Source organism: Alligator mississippiensis, chromosome 1 (genome assembly GCF_030867095.1).
Source record: "Alligator mississippiensis isolate rAllMis1 chromosome 1, rAllMis1, whole genome shotgun sequence".
Lineage (NCBI taxonomy): Eukaryota > Metazoa > Chordata > Crocodylia > Alligatoridae > Alligator > Alligator mississippiensis.
Genome location: NC_081824.1, coordinates 270,938,243 through 270,958,491, shown reverse-complemented (window position 1 = coordinate 270,958,491; position 20,249 = coordinate 270,938,243). Strand labels below are relative to the sequence as shown.

Sequence of the window (20,249 nt, the reverse complement as noted above, 5' to 3'; positions counted from 1 at the left end):
AAATGTGGGGTTTGACCCCTGGCAAGTTATTTGAGGCCATAATTTTAAAGGCATTTAGGCAACCAATTTCTATTTGCTTTAATCCTAAATACTTATCAAACTGATCTTTAGGATCTCTCTTCCTCATTTCCTTTCTTTAAATGGAAATTAAGTATACTTTGCAATCTCACAAAGGTGAAAAGAGGATAAATAAAAAGTTATATACATATGATACTCTCATATTATGATAAAGAGGTCTGTATAAGTACTTAAAATCCAATACTTTTTTTTTTAAGTTTGTGTTTTAGCCTTCATGGAACCTGGATGGCATCTGTTTCCTCATGAAAACATCAAGTTTTCATTTTTCCATGTAGTTAGTCTCATTGACAGTGGATCATAGAACATATTAGTGTGTAAGCCTCTTAGGAGAGGCTCAAATGTTGAAGAGAAAAAATAAATGTAAGGAACCAATTTTCTTTGATATGTTAGCCTCATTTGAAATCACCTGCAGGGCTCCATTTCTTTCCCTTAATCCTACTTGAATAAGAGAGGCAGGTAATGATGGATGTCGTACAAAGGTTTCCATTCATGGTACATTCTGTGTTTCACAACAGAGTCATAGAGGCAGTTCAAGTTTTGTATCATTTTACTTTATTACCATGTCCTTCTTTCTCCTCTTGTCTCTTTTTACTCCGTGTTTCTTCTGGTCTATTTTACAAAGGCCAAGATATATGATCCTTTAAAAAAATATATTTCTCTTCTTTTCTGTTGTGTACTTTTTCAGTTAATTAGTTCCCTCCTCCCTAACAGCACTGTATGTATGGATGCCGAGATGTTTACTGCAGAGCTAATAGGGCAACTCTGCAGTAAACATCTCATGTAAACGTGCACAGAGTAAACCTTTTTTCAAGTCATGGGAAATAGAAACTAGGGTCTAGAGTGAAATACTTAATGTAAGTGTATACTACTACAGAATAATATAAGAACCCAAGGTACAGTCCTCAAAAAAAAGAAATGAACCCCTGCTCCAAATACTTGGTGACACCAAATACACAGGGGATTAAGGTATAGTATAGCTTATAGAGAGATATAAGGAGGAACTATGTTTATCTCAGGTAAAAAAATGAAATGTGTCATCTTATAGTGAAGTGAAAAATGGCTTTTTATTTCTGTAAATTATGCTTTCCCCCTGTCCATTACACTAACTTGTTGCATTTAAGGAACGTAGGGAGAAGTGAGTTTCTTTGTTAGAATCTTTGTCTTTCATTTTGGAATAAAGAAAAGTCAGATGGAAGCTAGGAATTTTGCATTCAGTCCTGAACATGGTAAAATCTATGGCTATTTGGATTCAGTTAACATAGAAGTTTGTCTCTTGAACTTATGATTTTTACACATTTTATGCACAGTTTCATACTTTCTATGAAACATTGGTATTGTGAGACATCATTGTAATACAGAGAGAGATAATATGTCTGGTAATTAAGTCCAATCCTTTTTGAGCATCAGAGAGACCTTGAGCTGTCTCTATAATTAGTGGAAAGCCAGTGCACATAGTGAAGCATTGGGTTGGAGCATATGGGCCACTTGAATCTTCTACCAGTAGGAACTTCTTGGGGTGGGTTATTTCAAGCAGAAATATGAGTTGTGATAAAGGTTGAAATTGATAAATGTGTTGCTCACTCTGACCAGGGTGCTTACTGTGGCTGCTCACTCTAGGAAGGGAGAAATTGGACAAAATCATAGACAGAAGTACTCATGTTTAGTTGGACTGGATAAAGTAATCTCTCTTCATGTTTCAACTATTAAGTGTTTCTGATCCCCTGTGGTTGTGAGTAGATGGAGTTTTGTTGTGGGGTTTTGTTTTTTTTTTTGGTGGTTATCACTAGAAAAAAAAGTAAAAAAAAACAGAACTGAAGACTGTTGAAATAGTATTTTAAATCTACGTTTAGGAGTCAATTGTTGCTTGCTTCATTTATGCTTTATACTGTGAATTAGCTTCCTATGCACTTTTGTCTGCAGTTAACATTGTTTATGAAAACTAAGTAGTTGAGGGCTAAATTACATAAGGAAGTATCTCTCTTGCCCAGAACATTTAGAAGACTTACATTTCTGTTGGGTGAGGGCATTCTCAGGGAGGGCCCAGGCCTTTGCAATATACTGTAGCCTTATTTGCCAGTTGGGCTTTTAAAAACATTTTGAATGGACTACACCTAGATGCAGAGGCATACCAGGCAGCTCTGTACCCCAGACAGTTTCAGCACACACTGCCAGTGACAGTGGTGCAGTCGGTTACCAGCTTTGTTGGTGGCTATTTTTGTGTCCCTCCCCGAGGCTGCTGCCTTGTCATCCCCTTCAGTGTCATACTAGTGCCTAGATCAGGGGCAGGCAGAATACGGCCTGTGGTCTAGATTTGGCCTACTGAAGGATTTTGTCCAGCCTGTAGTGGGTCCCTTGGTCCTGCCCAACCCAGGAACAGGGGGCAGTCCAGGCTATGGCACACGTTGCTGATTTCTTTGCCCCCACCCCCACAACACATGGCAGGATGCGGGTGGCACAGCAGGTTTTTTGGTTGCTGCTGCCAGTCCTGGTCCCGCTGCCTCAGCACCCCGGCCGTTCTGCCTCACACCTACCACTGGGGGTGCTGGACAGAGTGGATGGGGGGGTTTCCATGGAGACCAGCCCAGGACCCCACAGGCAGGGTATACTCTGCCAGGCAGATGGGATGGGGGAATGGCATCTCGGAACAGGACAGGCAGGCAGGGCTGGGGCCAGGACTGGGGCTGGAATTGCAGGCTAGTGAAAGAACAGGACTTGGGCCTGGGGCAGAGCTGCAGTCTGCTCTGTGCACATCCCTGCCCACAGAAACAGTGCCCATACCAGTGATGTATAGGGAGCAGATTGTGGCTCTGCCCCAGGCCCCAGCCCTGTGTTGTTTCCACCCTGTCATCCCAGCTCTACCTACTCATTCCTTGCCTGGACACCATTCTTCACCTACCCACGGCCCTAACCCATCTTCCCAGCTGAATACACCCTGCCTGCAGGGATCCTGACCAGGCTCTGTGGAGACCCCAGCCACCCACTCCATCTGGTGGTCCTCAACAGTGGGTGCAGGCTAGGTGGTCCCAGGGCTGGATAGGATCAATTGCCCCCTTCCCCACCAGACCAGACCAGATCAGCACCTCCCCCTGCCCCACAACAGCTCACCCAAACTCCTTAATTGTCTCTCCAGCCCAAATAATTGCCCATCCCTGGCCTAGATAAGGAGCTATTACCTAAAAAAACAAAATCACATGATGAATATATATTGGTTCCTTTGGTTTCAAGTTGAATTACAGAATGAGGAGATAGACCTAAAATGTATTATGTTATAGGCTTCTGAAGAGAATTGGTAAAACGTAGTAAAGACAAAGTGCACTGTAATAGTCTTATAGAACATGATTTTCAATCATGTGTTATAATGTTGGTGTGAGCTTAGGTTTGTCTAGTAACTCCTATCCGTTGTGGGTGGCCAAAGAAGGTAGCACAACTCCTCAAATGGCTTCTGTAGTTTATCGGTAATGGCACTGTTTTATGTATGTGGTCACATTACATTTGTATCTTACATGATATATGTTAACGAGATAATTGTTGTAAGGGCAGAACCAATTATACATTGCATATATTGATGACACTGTGTGTAAAAATAATTTGGAATATTTTTGAGTTGTCTTGATGTAGATTGGTTTGGTTGCTTTGGTTATAAATTCTTATTATTTATTCAACTGGAGGTTTTTATATTGCCTGAACTTACTAAATCAAAATTAACATTGGAACATCTCTTCATTTTTAAAATTTTCATGCTCAGTGTCATAGGAAATTCAGCAGTCTTTGTTTTGGATTATACTTGCCAAAAACCTCAGAAAGTTTACTGGTGCCAGCCAACCCTAACATCAGTAGGAGAGAATAGAGCAAGGATGCTTTTTCAGTTTAAGGCCTACTTTCTGCGACTCACATTTAAATTATTTTGAACTCTGAGATACATTGATATGCAAAAATAATTGAATAGTTAACACTTATCGCCACAATTTTTTTCTAGTGATGTAGTGATCACCATGTAATAATGTTGACAAGCATACTTGTCATGATGTAAATCCTCCAAAATCTATTGTTATTTTTTGTTTTAATATCTGTTAATGTAGAGATGACCTTGAAAATGTGGCCCAAGTGTAACTGATGCAGTGTTGTTTTTACCCACTCTTACTTTTTGCATTTGGGAGATGCTTGTTATGAATTCTCCTGTTTTTATGATAATGATTTTTCTTTTATTTTTTTCTTTCTTCTTTTTTGGTTATTAACTCTTCTTTTTAACCACATGCTTTTCAATTTTAATAGCTGTTATACTACACTGCAGTTTTAATTCTGTGGAGCAGTGGATTAGGATGCTAATGGGCTTAAATCTATTATTAGCCTAATTTCTTTTAAAATAAAATGTGCTTGAACTTTTTGATGATTAACAGACTTTTTCCTCTCATTTTTGACAAACAGTACATATTATAAGGAAACCTAGAGGTTACTATAAGTGAGGCACAGTGCCGTATTAATGTCTACTATTATTTTTTTATTGCTGAATAATTTACGATTCCCTTGTCAGTCAGTGACCCATGTATGAACATTTTGTAGACCAGTCAAAGTAGATCTTTTCTTTCACAGAAAATATCAAGTCATCATTGCTTTACAATATTCTTTGTCAAAGAGCATTATCATGAGATAATTGACTGTGCTGGAGAATTACAAATGTTGCATTACAACCAAGGTCATCTAACCCTCACCAATGTCAGTTACCTTCTGATAAAGAACACTTTGTACAGAAATAGTGCTATTGCAAAATGGTTTAGCAGTAATACAGAAAGGATGTTTGGAATTTGAAAAAGGCTATATTTTCAGAGGTAGATGCTACCTGGAGGCAAAAACAATCTGAACAGCAGTAATAGGTCAATGATATACTGTAAGTGATAAAGATGCTGACAGATGAAAGTTAAGAAACCATATACTGTGCATCAGGCCACAGAACAAGTCTTACTTTTCAAATTGTTTGGATTTATCGTGAGCTGAAGCTATGTGTTAGTGTATTATAGATCTAGAATGTACATTTTTAAATTTCAAAAATAGAAATCCAGAGTAATATTCACTCCAGTAAAAATGTTACGATGTTCCAGAGGTCAAAATAATTTTGTATAATTGGTAGGATTGCTGTGGCCTTGGAGCAGATAATGTACACTAAGCATATTGTAACAGCAGGTCATTGAGCCTCTATGCAAACAAGCTGGGGCAGATTCATCTGTTCTGTGTCTGGCAACTGAGAGTCTGACGACTATTTTAATTAAAACATCAACTTTCAAGACAAAAGTAGAGTTACATTTGGGGCAAACCTAATATGGTGTGGCAAAGTCTACAGTCAGCTTGAAAAGGGGAAATGCTCCAGAATTAGTTCTCTCTTCACTGAGGAAAAAAAAAATACTGTCTATTCCTTGTGTTGGCACTGGATTTATGACCCAGATACCTTGTTCTGGGCAGACCCAAATCCTCAGACTGGCCACAACCTCTCCATTCAATAATAGGTGAATTGCATTGATACACAGTGATAGCAGATAAAAATAATGCAACCAATTTTATATCTACCAGTCCTAGAGCTGTCACAGAGGGAAGGTATGTCTGGCCAGTATGTGAGCTTCACTCTGCGATTTTCTTTTTAATGTCAGATGTCAGCAGCCTGGAGGTCAGAGGCCAAGTCCCCTCTTCACCCCCACACTCAGGGGGGTTGGTGAGACAGGCTGGTGGTATGTCCTCTGTCCATAATGGCCTTGGCTTCCCCTCTCGGGGGCCCTTTGCTGCTCTAAAATCCTTCCTTATGTATATCTTTTTCCCTCTGTGATGACTCTTCAGCATATTCCTTTGTTTCACAAACCCATCATGTGCACACATCCTAATTTGGTCTATTCCCCAAAGCCAAAAATCCCAAGGGTTCTGCAATTAGGCATTGTGACCTGGTGCTAGCTTATCTCATGTTATAAACAGTGTGGTACATGTTTTCAATTTCCCAGCCTGTGTCATCTTGCTGCTTGCCTGTATCAAACAAAGTGGGCCTTGAAGACACAAACAGGCTTTTAGAAATCAATTAACCCATGCTGTTGCCTTGGACCATTGGTCTAATACATATCTACTTTACTTACAAGCCAATTTACAAATAGCAAACCTCTAAATACCACTTCCAAGCCATCACATTGTATTTCCTTTCAAAAGCTATCTTAGGGTTGGAAAGAGAACCCCATTATATTTATTACTGCCTCTGATAGTAACATATTCCCCTGTTTTCTATATTTAATAGACTTCCATATAGGAGTCATGAGATGTAGTTTGTGGGGCACTAGATATCTTTTTATTAACTTTCCATTAAACAAAAATTAGTAGACATTACCTTTTAAAGTTATACCATATTTTATATATTAACTTTTTCATGGATTTTGATTTAGATGGCTTATTATACAGAGCATCATTGCTCTTAGCTATGCCAGTAATACTGTTCCAACAATCAAATTATCTGTTTCTATAAATTATCCATTTTTATATGCAGTCTTTTTAAGCCCGGTTCTGAATGCATCCATCAGAACATACTATGCCACTTTTAAAAATCTCTAAAAGTGTTTGATTATATATGCAAACTGCAGAGAAATTCATTTTTGGCAGAAGAACTTAGAAGTACAGTATAGATGAAACTGAAGAAAAAATTGTGATTTCTAACATGTTTCATGTTTGTAATATAAAATACCTTTGACAGGGTACATCCTCTTAACCTAGAGAAGGCTTTCTGCTTTGGACAAAACTTGGTGAAACATCTTTGACATACAGCGCATCAATTGATTATTTGATGGTTAGGGCTAAGTACAGATATTAAAAAGCCTGAGGTGGAAGTGCTCTAGGTTCTGCCTCTTACTCTAAGTGCCCTAGGTTAGGTCGGGAGCAAACAGAACAGACATTTGTCTGGGGGTGGGGCATACAAGCTGTTTGCACTGGCCAAAGCCAACAGGTTGGGGAACACTCACATACCTCCCACCATTGATAGGCCCCATGGACTCTCTTCCAGTACTACCCCCCCACCAGTGGACCACTGTCAGCATCAGCCAGGCAGGGAGGAACATGCCCCCAGCTCCGCTGTCTGAGGTCTGGGTGGGGTACACGGCTTTTCAGCATGGTAAGACCATCTGCTTCCCAGACCTCCACTGCTGTCCCTGGCCTGTGTCTATCAGCAACACCAGGCAATGATAGCAGCATTCTCCACCTGTGCTGGTTCAGGCCAAGGAGTGGGCTGGGGCTGGGCCTACAAGGTGGAGGCATCTTCTTCCCCACACTGCTGCTCGGCACTGCTGACAGATGGAAGCAAGCGTAGCAGTTTTTGCCTGCACCTGTCAGTGGGGCTGAGCAGTAGCAGTGGAAGTCCCCCCTTCCCCCCACCCCAGGGCTGGGCCCATGCACCGGGGGTATCTGCTGCCCCACGCTCTGGCCCCCTCCCCAGTCCAAGCCAGCACAGTAGGGTAGTTTTTACTTTAAGTCTTACTTTTTCTGGTTCTTCAGATGATTTTCCCTATTTTAAGGTTATCCAATTTAAAATGGAAAAAAAAATATATATATATATAATACTTTGGGTGGTGAACTACTATGATTACGACTACAAAGATAATTTTCTAGGGAACATAATTGCCAGGGACACAACCTCTTTCCCCCTGGCTTTTGACATTTAAAGCTTGGTTTTAAGAATGCGTCATTAGATTTCAGGAACATTTTTTAAATAAAGATTGATTACTTGTCAAATTTGTAATAATCCTGCTAAAATGTTGCCCTTTTAAGTGTTATAGAAAACATTAATCTACCTTCAAAACACACGTTCTCAATATCAGGGAGACACTCCTCATTTGTAAAGTGGAGTAATCGGAATACAAAATATGGGCATTTTTACACATGATCTGGGGTAGTGGGGAGCATTTTAATTAGAACCTCTGTCAGGATCCGCTCTAATTAAGACACCCACAGCGTATCTTGCATTCAGCATCCTGCATTTCAAAGTGGCAGCAGATGTCATCATTTGACTTTAATTAAAGTACCCCCACCGCCATTTTGAAATGTGGGGAGGCTGAATATATGAAATGCTGCTGCATGCGGGAGACTTATGATAAGAATGCTCCCACATACTTTATTAATCAATTAACTGAGTAATCCAATCTCGATTAATTGAGTATGCTCCAATGCATTCTAATCAGAACACATTAGAGCACATGTACAAGTGTCCTGTGTTTCCTGTGAAACTATTGACAAAGGCTGTATGTAGAGGACTACAATCCAGTTCTCTTTCTTCATAGCTGTCCCTTGAACATCAGATCATATTCTTTCCTAGGACAACGAGAGACTTTGTATAGAAATAAAACACTAGCCGATATAATTTCCAGCCATCACAAAGTGTTATAATACTAGGTGCATTCAGATGGCTGTTACCATCAACTGGCATTGGTAGTAGTCATAGACAAGATATTGCAATCAATAGCTGGATCATTGGTGAATTTGGTTTAGCTGTTCCTGTACTTTATATGCTGGCAATGTGCAAAATTTATTTTTTGTTGTAGTGGCCTACCTTAAATTGCATGTTTCTGTAGAATGAAGGATTCAGTTTTATTTTTTGATGCATCTTGGGGGGGGGGGGGGCTATTTTCTTTTTAGCTAGACAAATAGACAACATCCAGACATGTAAGGGCATACAGTTTGTGGCACCTCTTTGTGTTACCATAAACTACACGGGGCAAATATGAAAATGTGCCCTGTGCTGCAAATTTGCAGCACGAGGCCAACATTTGCTGCAGGGTTACCTGGTAGCAAAAAAAACCCCAAAACCCAGCACAAGAAGCAGCTCAATGCATGCAGAACAAGTGTTCACTGGCACACACGGAGGTTGGACCATGTAGAGCAATGCTCTGACTATTGACCAGGCCTACCTGCTTCCCAACCTGTACCTCTGCTGCTCTAGGCCATTAGGTAAGACTTCTGGGACCCGCGCAGGTGCTGGCCTGAGCTTTCAGCTCTCCCTGACTGAAAAGCCAGGAGGAGCTGGGCAAGGACAGTTTGCCTGTTGGGCCACATCCAGATGAGTGTGGCTATGTGGCATATGATACTACAGACAAATCTGTGGCACCACATATCACACATTCAGTTGTTCTCAGCACTGCAAAGGAGCAGCATGGGATTTTTTTTTTTTTTTGACCCCTGGATACCCAGAGGTCAAAAAAAAAATCATGGAAAAGAAAGTGGAGCGGCACATGTGGGGGCAGCATGCAACACCCCAAACTAGAGCCTGGCCAGCCAGAGTCACACTCCAGCTGCCAGCCAGGCTCTGAGTGGCAGGATTGCCACTGCTGCAGCCTCAGGAGGCCCCCAGGACCCCAGGTAAGTCCCAGTGCTGGCCTCAGCCTACCCTACCCCAGTCAGGGTAATCTGCTGCACACCAGAGGGCACGTGACACAGGCATTTTTTGGGGACAACTAGCAGTGGCACAAGGTGTTTCCAGGGAACCAAATATCCACACTCATGTGGACATGGCCTTACAGGACAACTTGTCCCACAATGAAGTACACGTGCAGGGGTGTGCGCTGAGGCAATTTGTGCCGCTGCAAGCACATGTCCCTGTTGCATGGATGTAGCCATAGAATCTGATTTTCATTTGTAATGAAGACCCCTTTAAAACACTGTGGACTAATATACAGGATATTTTTCAGCTCATTTATGAAGCCAGAGTGGATTAATGTATTGAGAATCAGACCTAGAAAATTGAATTTTCAGACATGAAATGATAACTATTGAGTTTGGCTTGAACTTGATTGTAGTTTAGGAATCACCATGTTAACAGCAAGTGTTTAAATTTCTGTTTCAGGGACAAATTGACTTTTTATTTCTTGTCTTTTTTAATTTACTTTTTTAAAATGCTACATGTTCTTATGTATCACTCTTGCACAGTTATAGAACTATATTGATCAAAATAAATTGCCTCTTCTTATTTCTCAAATTTTAATCATAGTAGGGAACTGAGGATATTAACATAACTAATTATAGTAATCCTTCTTCATATTACTTTCAGTTTATTTATTTCTACTGTCTTTTCAAGTTCCATTTCTTTCTTTTGGATGTTCATCCTCCTTTCAGTAATTATTAGTATAATTACAGCAAATAGTTCATTTTATCCCCCTTCCAGACTCTGGAATGATCTATACTTTCCTAGGACTTAATTGCAGCTTTTACATGAGACCAGATTCAAGGACAGTGCTGAACTACATTGCATGGGGAGTAATCTAGAAAATAAATTGAGACTCAGTAAGACTCCTGCTGCCAATGACTGCTGTGCTGGAAAGGGTATAAACTTTTTCCAGGTTTACAGCATGTGCCAGGTTTATACCCAATTTTTAGTTCATTGTTAATGAAACCAAGGTTTCACTGGTTTCTGCCTAGTACCTGTCCTAAACAAGGGGCTTGTAGGGCAGCAAGGGGGTGAGCAGTTTCTCCACTTATGTGATGATGGTACCTGGCACTGCACTGCTGTATGAAGCAAACCATGATAAGTACTTGATCAAAATGCTTACAAGTTTACATTACCAGTTTCTACCTGATCAGCACATGAGTTTTTTCTTACTGGTTATTTTTTAATTGCTGGTTATAAGTCATCCTTGTGTTGCTCTCTCTTAATTTATTCTGTATGAAAATGCTAAATTGTAAAACCATATCTGTGTCATTCCAGTAGCTTGCCATCACCCAATTTGTTCATGTAACTTTATATATTACACTTACTAATCTGGTAAATGGATGTGTTAGACATACAAGTATTGAAGTTCTTCAGGAAAATGTTTATTTTTTAATGTTTAGTTTTGGGCTTATATTCATGCTCACATGGGTTGGCCTAGTGTTTTGAAAAGGGTGCTGAAAATGGCGTGGCATCATTGCATATAACACAACACATTGATCTCCAGTTAAAACGAAACAAGAAATACACTAGGGAGCTAACACTAATAATTTTACTAATATAGTAAGGAGCTAACATGATACTATTCAGTTTATGATCAAAGCTAAAGCAAACATAACTATTGGACTGTGCACTAATTTTCAGGTTATATATCAAGTTAAAAAAACACCATAAAATAATCAAAATTCTCAAAAGGTATTGCATCATTAGTCCTTTAGTCATCATAGTTACATGTATATCTCTCAATCAGATTCATAAAACAAAATCTAGCCTTTTTAAACATCTTGATAGTTTCTCCGAGCCTTCGTTGTCTATCATTTCTACACCTGAGTTAATATTACCACAGTTGTGTTGAGGTTTTTGCTAGATCTGAAAGCAATCTTCAGGGCTGTGAAATAGAAGAGGGAGGTTACCAAGAATGGCTAACAGATAGCGGTTCCTGGAGACCTGCTCTAATTAGAACACCTCACTGTCACATGTATTAAGCCCCTGTGTATTTCAGAATGGCTCTAGGATGCTTTAGCTAAACCGTATTCAGCAAGGTGTAGTTAAAGCACTCCTGCAGCCATGTAAAAATGTGCAGGGGCTTAATACACATGACACTGCAGTGGTGCTGGAGTATTTTAAATAGAATTAAGCTAATTAGAATATGAACCAGCATATGTATAGGTTGCCAAACATAGGTGCACCTGTGCAGTTCCTCATTCCCTCCCTTTCCTCCATATGAACCTCCACATGCAAACCAAATATACAAGGCTATCTAGTAGAGTCAAGTTTTTCACAGTTGAGCATCAGTATAGCCATTCCATCCATTTTTTTACTATACACACAAATTAGTGTCTGAGAAAAACTTCACTATCCTGACCTTTCTTTTTACAGTCTTTTTTTTCCCCTTTTTTGTTCTCTTTGATTAGCCTGCATTTCATGACTCCTTTGTAAGCTGTGTTTGCTTTTATTTTTCTGGGTTCCTTTATGTAACAGATTCCTGGAAGATAAATCTTCCCTGCTTGTTCTGCTTAGTTACCACATGTTTACTCACTTTTAGTCATGTAAGTTCTTAACCCAAGTAATTTCAAGCACTGGAGTGGCAACATAAGTTTCCTATGAAACATCCAAATAAAATATCTGTCCTGAAACACTGTGGCCCATTAAAATGGAATTTACCCTCACAATATTTTACAATTGCATAGTAATTTTCATCCCAGAGCTCTTTCAACTTTTATATACATAAAGCTTAATGAAAGTGCACCATTCTCAGACCCCTCTGTTTCACAAATGCATCACAGTGAGGGGTCCCCATCTCCATGACAACAGGGTGCAGACCAGAGCATTGCTGTGTGCCTGTTTTTTCAGATATTCCCTCAGGAAGAACTCTCCAAACTCTATCCCTCCTTTGATTTCCTCCCCCTTGCCCCCAAAATATGTTCTTCAACTTCTTCATTGGCTTCTGTAGTTTTCTACTAATAAAAAAAAAAAAAAAATCCCTTTGCTGTTTTCCCCCTCAAAAACGGGAGGTGAAGACAGTAGGCGATTGGGTTGTGGCCAAAATTTATGTCAAAATAGTTCAGCAGGTTGTAAGGAAACCTGCCTGTAGTAGCAAATGGGCATGGTGCACAAAAAAGCAAGTCACATGGCTGACTACGCTTTTCACTGAAATGGAGCCAGAATCAGTGGCACAGAATTAGGGGTAAGTTGAACATCTAATGCTTCTTCATACTATCTGAGTGCGTGCTTACATTACAGCAGAAATTCCCTAATTAAATTTACCCAAACCTGAGACAGTATTGTTGGCCTCAAAAGATCCAGATCAGTCAGGCTCCACCAAAAAGTTGAGATTGGCTTTCATAAGCACATAATTATTTTTTTTTTTAAGCTTACAGCGTGTCTTTCAATTTGCAAGCTCACCCTTTCCTCCTTCAGTGTATGTGACAATTAATGCTGTTCGCTGTCCCCTAATTTATTGTGAAAAATAATGTTATCCTTTGACTCTGCCAGAACTCTCATGCCCTTTGTCTGCCCAGCCCTGTCCTGCAAATAATTTTGCCCTTCAACCATCAAATAAGTTGGTTCTTTCTTTTTCTAGCTCCCAGAATTAGTTCTGCCTATTTCCTCATTCCCTATCTGTTCAGGATCCTGCAACCTCACCACTGCTGTTCCTGGGGTTCATCAAATCTCTGCACCACAGATATGGGAAGGTTGGGTATTTCAGCAGGATGCCTCTACCTGCCTTCTTCCCCAGGCAGCAGGAAGGGAGGGAGAAATGCAAGTGAAGCCAATAAACCAACTCTCTTCCTCACAGAAGGAACAGTGTAAGGAGCTGATCAGAACTAGTGAGTTTTTTCTGTACTGTCATCTTCTCCTATCTTGTTAGGACTGTGTCAGGTTGAAAGGGAAAGAGGAAGCTCTTCCTGTTTCATGAGTGGTCCTGGTTGGATGGTGAGCAAGTGAGGCAGACAGCCAACCATTCAGAGAGGGTATTTTCCAGACAGGGCTACAACTTTCTACAATGCAGGAACTTACAGTTAATTATGAGATTAGGTCTTGCCCAAAGTCAAAAACATGTCTCTTTGAATACATAAATAGATACAATTGAGAATTAAAAAAAATAGCTGAAGACTTAGGAAGTTTTCGTTTGTCTTCCTGATGTGGCACCAGGTATGGGCTCCTTTGTAAAAGTCACAGATTTACCATGTGAAGGATTGTTCCTGAAAAAGACACATGCAGGGGAATAAAATAATGACTCAAGATTAAATTTAGATAAAAAAGTTTCAGTTTCAGTTCTCTGACTGCAATCTTTTCTTCATGTCTTTGCTGATCCAGAAGGTCATTATAAACACTAACATTCCTGAAAATGCACATGCTACGTAAAATAAACTATGTGATTCACTCATGGTCTCAAGGATAATTTTATCCTTTCCACAAGGTAAAATGAAATTAAATAAAACTATCACCCAGACCTAACCTAATGTCAGAAGATGAAAGGATTGATGAAAAAACGAGAGTACCATTTACTACATATTTGAATAATAAAATCAGTTTTGTGGAGAGAAAGGCAGTACAGTAAAGGCATAAGATTCTTTCTTGTATAAAGTGAAACAATGGCTCATAGCACATGTTATAGCTTGGGTCTATCAATAAGCCTATGAGAAAATCAAAATTACAGTGGAAATAGCAAAAATCCATCGTTACCACTTTCTCCTACCAAAATTCAGAATGTGAAATTTAAGTGAAGTAATGATTACAAGTCACTCAGAGAAACTTTAATTTACATGTTTGCTTTCTCCTATGTACAGCTGTTTCCTTCAGACATATTTTTCTCACTGCAAACCATGATGTGTTTTGCTGAAATAGACTGAAGAGTCTTTAACAAAAAAGGGAAGTAATCACTGAAGTACCATTTAAATATTAAAATCTTAAAAAAAAAAAAAAAAAAAAAAGTGTATTTATTCCAAATTCCAGAAAGGGCTGAATTCTTTCCCTTGTAAAACTTATCATGGTCTTGGCATTACAGTTCTGGCTTGACAAGTCATCGCTTCTTTTTCAATGTTGCTAATGTTCAATGCTATCATTTTCTCAGGCCTAAAGTGTGCTAAGAGTAATAATTTGTAACTATATAGCGTATTTACATATGCAGACCACAAAATAGCTGTATAAATGTTGCTGAGAATGATTAGCCCCATTTAATAGATTGTTTAATAGAGGTTTGGAGAGACTCTGTGACTAAAGATCCAAAAAACTAATCTCTTATATACAGGGATCCTGTTTTTCTCTGATTAAAAAAAAAAAAAGCCCCAATTTTGGTTTAAAAAAAAGTAACCCCAAATCCAGACTTTTTCCGTGATTTAAATGAAACACCACTAACTGCATGTAAATCTTTCCATTTAAAATGAAACTACACACACACACACACACAGAGATAGATAGATAGATAGAGAGAGAGAGAGAGAGAGAGAGAGAAGTTTCATTTTAATCACAAAAAATGTGGATTTGGGGTTACTTTTTTAACCGAAAATTGGGGATTTTTTTTTAAATCAGAGAAAAACAAGATCCCTGCTCATAAGCATAAATACAAATGTCTGGATATCATTATTATGCTAACTTGAAATTCTGTAGCAGGAAACTTGCATGGAGTTTATGTTTATTTCATTTCCAGCTGCTTTTGCCAGACTGCTGCACCACTGCCCTCTGACCTACCAGATCTGTTACATCTATCCAAGTGTACAATTTCAGGCTTATTTTTCTCCATAAGAGAGAGCTTTGGTGTGTGTGTTTCCTCTCTCATACAGCTGTGGACTCCAAATTAAATCAATTTTCAGTAATTGGAACCTGTTGAGCCGATATCAGGCAGCAAAAGTTAAGCTAGATGACCCTCTAGTTTGAACTTCTCTCCTCTCTAGAAAGCTGGAGCAGGCCAATTTAATTTAACCAGTTGTCTTATAACACCTTCAGATAGCTGTCCACAAAACAGTGCAACATAATGGTCGGTCTACTAGCAAATGCTGCTAGCCTGCTAGTATGCCATTGCAATGGCTTGAACACTTTACTAAATTTACTGCTTTAATCTGCTACATTTTAGAGATGTTTTCCATGCATGGCAGGTGCCACCCTACCCCAGTCTACCCACCTTGCTCCTATACAGCAGCAGCAGTGCCGCCTGGCCACCTGCCTAGTACATCATGCCGCTCTGCACCCCCACTGGACTCCACTCCAGGACTCTTGATCAACCAGCTGGACTGGACTACAGAAGCCAGGACTATCCTACTTTGCCTGGGACATATGCTCACCCCACTTAAATGTGACCTGTAACACCAGGTCCTTGACCACCTGGGCAATAGTGATCATCACGTTCTGGATTTCATTATCCAACACAGGGCAGCTAGGGCTCACACCAAGGCTAAAGCCCTTGACTTCAGAAGGGCCAACTTCAATGAGCTTAGGAGACTAGTGGGGGAGGCACTAAGGGCCCAGAAGGTAGAGGAGATGGGAGTCCATGAGGGATGGTCATACCTTAAGGGGGTGATCCTCCAGGCCCAAAGGATAACAGTCCGTGAGAGAAGCAAGGGGGTAAGAGTGCTCAGAAACCCCCTTGGCTCAGCAAGGGCATTCAGGAATGCCTGAGGACTAAAAGGGGGGGGGGAACAACCAGTGAAAGGGAGGAGCTATCACCAAGGAGGAGTACTCCTCCTCAGCCCAGGAGTGTAGGAGGGCTATAAGGAAGGGCAAGGTAGAGATGAAACTCAGGGTAGCGTCCAGGATTAAGGACAACAAAAAGTCCTTTTTCAAGTACACTGGGAGCAAGAAGAGGACACCAGGCAATGTAGGAACCCTGCAAGACACAAATGGTAATCTGGTGGCCACACCAGACAAGAAAGCTGATATTTTTAACAATTTCTTTGCCTCTGTTTTCCTGAACAGGGACCAGGATATCCCACCTACCAGAGATAGGGACAATCTTCGGGATAGCTCTATCAAGCCTTCAGTCAGCGCAGATGTAGTTAGGGATCTTCTGGAAGGGCTAGACATTTTTAAATCTGCAGGTCCAGATGCCCTCCACTCAAGGGTGTTGAGAGAGCTGGCAGGGGTTATCGCGGAGTCCTTGGCCCGGCTGTATGAGCATTCATGGTCATCTGGCTAGGTGCTGGGGGATTGGAAGCTGGCTAATGTGGTCCCTATTTTCAAGAAGGGGAGGAAGGAGGACCCAAGTAATTATAGGTCTGTAAGCCTCACCTCGGTCCTCAGGAAGATCTTGAAGAGAATCATCAAGGAGCACATCTGTGGGGGGCCTGCAGGGGAGATCATGCTCAGGGGCAATCAGCATGGGTTCATCAAAGGCAGGTCCTGCCTGACCAACCTGATTGCCTTTTATGACCAAGTAACACGGTACCACTAGAGGGAATGCCTTACTGGACCTGGTATTGGCAACAGGGGATGATATGGTAGGGGACCTACAGATTGGTAGTCACCTGGGGGACAGTGATCACCAAATAATAGAATTCACCATAAGATGTCGAGTGGGTAAGGTAACTAGTAGGGTGAAAGTGCTAGATTTTAGGAAAGCTGATTTCAATGAACTCAGGCGATTAGTCAAGGACGCACTGCAGAGTAGGAGTTTTGAAGTGATGGGAGCCCAGGAAGGGTGGCTGTGCCTTAAGAAAATGATCCTTCGGGCACAGAGGGAGACAATCCTGATGTGAGGTAAAAGAGGGAAAGGGGCCAGGAGGCTTCCTTGGCTGACCAGAGAAATCCAGGGCAGCCTGCGGACTAAAAAGGGAGCATATAAAATGTGGAAACGGGGAGAGATTACCAAAGAGGAGTATACCTCCTCTGCTTGCACTTGTAGGGAGGCAGTTAGACGGTCCAAAGCTACCATGGAGCTGAGGATGGCATCCCAAGTAAAGGATAACAAAAAATTGTTTTTTAGATATATAGGGAGTAAAAGGAAGGCCCAGGGTGGAATAGGACCCCTGCTAAATGGGCAGAAGCACAGGGTGACGGACAGTGGGGACAAGGCTGAACTCCTCAACGAGTTCTTTGCCTTAGTGTTCCTAAGTGAGGGGTAGGCCAAGGCTCTCATTGGGATTGTAGAAAGGCAGCAGCAAGGCACCAGACTGCCATGTGTAGACCCTGAGATGGTGCAGAGTCACTTGGAGGAACTGGATGCCTTTAAGTCGGCAGGCCCGGATGAGCTCCATCGAGGGTACTGAAGGCACTGGCTGACGTCATTGCACAGCCATTGGCGGTAATATTTGAACACTCGTGGCACACGGGCCAGGTCCCGGAGGACTGGAAAAGGGCCAGTGTGGTCCCCATTTTCAAGAAGGGGAGGAAGGAGGACCCAGGCAACTATAGGCCAGTCTGTCTCACCTTCATCCTAGGCAAAGTCTTTGAAAAAATTATCAAGGGTCACATTTGCGAGAGCCCAGCAGGACAAATTATGCTGAAGGGAAACCAGCACGGGTTCATAGCAGGTAGATCATGCCTGACTAATCTAGTCTCTTTTTATGACCAGGTTACAAAACGCCTGGACGCAGGAGTAGGGGTTGATGTTGTATACTTAGACTTCAGGAAGCCCTTCGATACAGTATCCCACACCATACTGGTAAACAAGCTAAGAGGCTGTGACTTGGAAGACTACACAGTTCGTTGGGTGGCGAATTGGCTAGAGGGTCACACCCAGAGAGTCGTAGTGGATGGGTCGGTATTGACCTGGAAGGGTGTGGGCAGTGGGGTCCCGCAGGGCTCGGTCCTAGGACCGATACTCTTCAATGTCTTCGTCAGCGACTTGGACGAGAGAGTGAAGTGTACTCTGTCCAAGTTTGCGGATGATACAAAACTGTGGGGAGAAGTGGACATGCCGGAGGTCAGGGAACAACTACAAGCAGACCTGGACAGGTTGGACATATGGGCGGAAAACAACAGAATGAAATTCAACAAAGAGAAATGCAAAGTGCTGCACCTAGGAAGGAAAAATGTCCAGCATACCTACTGCCTAGGGAAGGACCTGCTTGGTGGAACGGAAGCGGAAAGGGATCTTGGAGTCCTAGTGGACTCCAAGGTGAACATGAGTCAGCAGTGTGACGAAGCCATCAGAAAAGCTAATGGCACTTTATCATGCATCAGCAGATGCATGACAAACAGATCCAAGGAGGTGATACTTCCCCTCTATCGGGCACTGGTCAGACCACAGTTGGAATACTGCGTTCAGTTTTGGGCTCCAGACTTCAAGAGGGATGTGGATAACCTGGAGAGGGTCCAGAGAAGGGCCACTCGTATGGTTAAGGGCTTGCAGGCCAAGCCCTATAAGGAGAGACTGGGGCACCTGGACCTCTTCAGCCTCCGCAAGAGAAGGTTGAGAGGCGACCTTGTGGCTGCCTATAAGTTCATCACGGCGGCACAGAAGGGAATCAGTGAGGTTTTATTCACCAAGGCTCCCCCAGGGGTTACAAGAAATAATGGCCACAAGCTAGCAGAGAGCAGATTTAGACTGGACATTAGGAAGAACTTCTTCACAGTTCGAGTGGCCAGGGTCTGGAACAGGCTCCCAAGGGAGGTGGTGCTCTTCCCTACCCTGGGGGTCTTCAAGAGGAGGTTAGATGAGCATCTAGCTGGGGTCGTCTGAACCCAGCACTCTTTCCTGCCTATGTAGGGGGTCGGACTCGATTATCTATTGAGGTCCCTTCCGACCCTAACATCTATGAATCTATGAAACTAAATCCTTGGATGATGGTGTCACCGTGGACATAGTCTTTCCAGACTTTAAGAAGGCCTTTGACACTGTCTCTCACCCCATCCTCATCAATAAATTAAGTGACTGCGGCATTGATGACTGCACAGTTGGATGGGTAAAAAATTGGCTGATGGGGCGCACCCAGAGAGCAGTGGTGGATGGCTTGTACTCAATCTGGCGAGATGTGAGCAGTGGGGTACTCCAGGGCTCAGTCCTTGGGCCCACACTGTTTAACATCTTCATCAGCAACTTGGACAAGGGGGTAGAAATCATGCTGTCCAAGTTTGCTGATGACACTAAGATATGGGGCGAGGTGGACACACTTGAAGGGAAAGAGAGGCTGCAACTAGATTTAGACAGACTACAAAAGTGGGCAGATGAGAATAGGATGGGGTTCAATGTAGACAAATGCAGGGTGCAGCACCTTGGGAGAAGGAATCCACAGCATACATACAGGCTGGGGAGTTCCTTTCGTGAAAGCACAGAGGCAGAAACGGATCTTGGAGTCATTATTGACTCCAAGATGAACATGAGCCACCAATGCCAGACCGCAGCCAGCAAGGCCAGCCATACCTTGTCATGCATCCGAAGGTGCATCTCAAGCCGGTCCAGAGAAGTGATACTCCCCCTCTATGCAACTTTGGTCAGGCCGCAGTTGGAGTATTGCGTCCAATACTGGACGCCGCACTTCAAAAGGGATGTGGCCATCCTGGAGAGGGTTCAGAGGAGGGCCACCCACTTGGTGAGAGGGCAGCAGGACAGGCCCTATGAGGAGAGACTAAAGGACCTGAACCTGTTCAGCCTCAGCAAGAGGAGGCTGAGGGGGGACCTGGTGGCTGCCTACAAACTCATCAGTGGGGATCAACAGCAAATAGGCAGAGCCCTTTTCTCCCCAGCACCACCTGGGGTGACAAGGAACAATGGTCATAAGCTGATGGTGAATAGGTTTAGGTTAGAGATCAGAAGGCAATATTTTACAGTTAGGGTGGCCAAAATCTGAAGCCAACTTCCCAG

General features: G+C 42.1%; 1 protein-coding gene across 1 annotated transcript in view; it reads left to right on the top strand.

The window, feature by feature from the left end:
• CADM2 (cell adhesion molecule 2) overlaps window positions 1-20,249 on the top strand; it is a 1,138,796-nt gene that overhangs the window by 278,329 nt on the left and 840,218 nt on the right. The gene's annotated exons all lie outside the window — the stretch shown is intronic.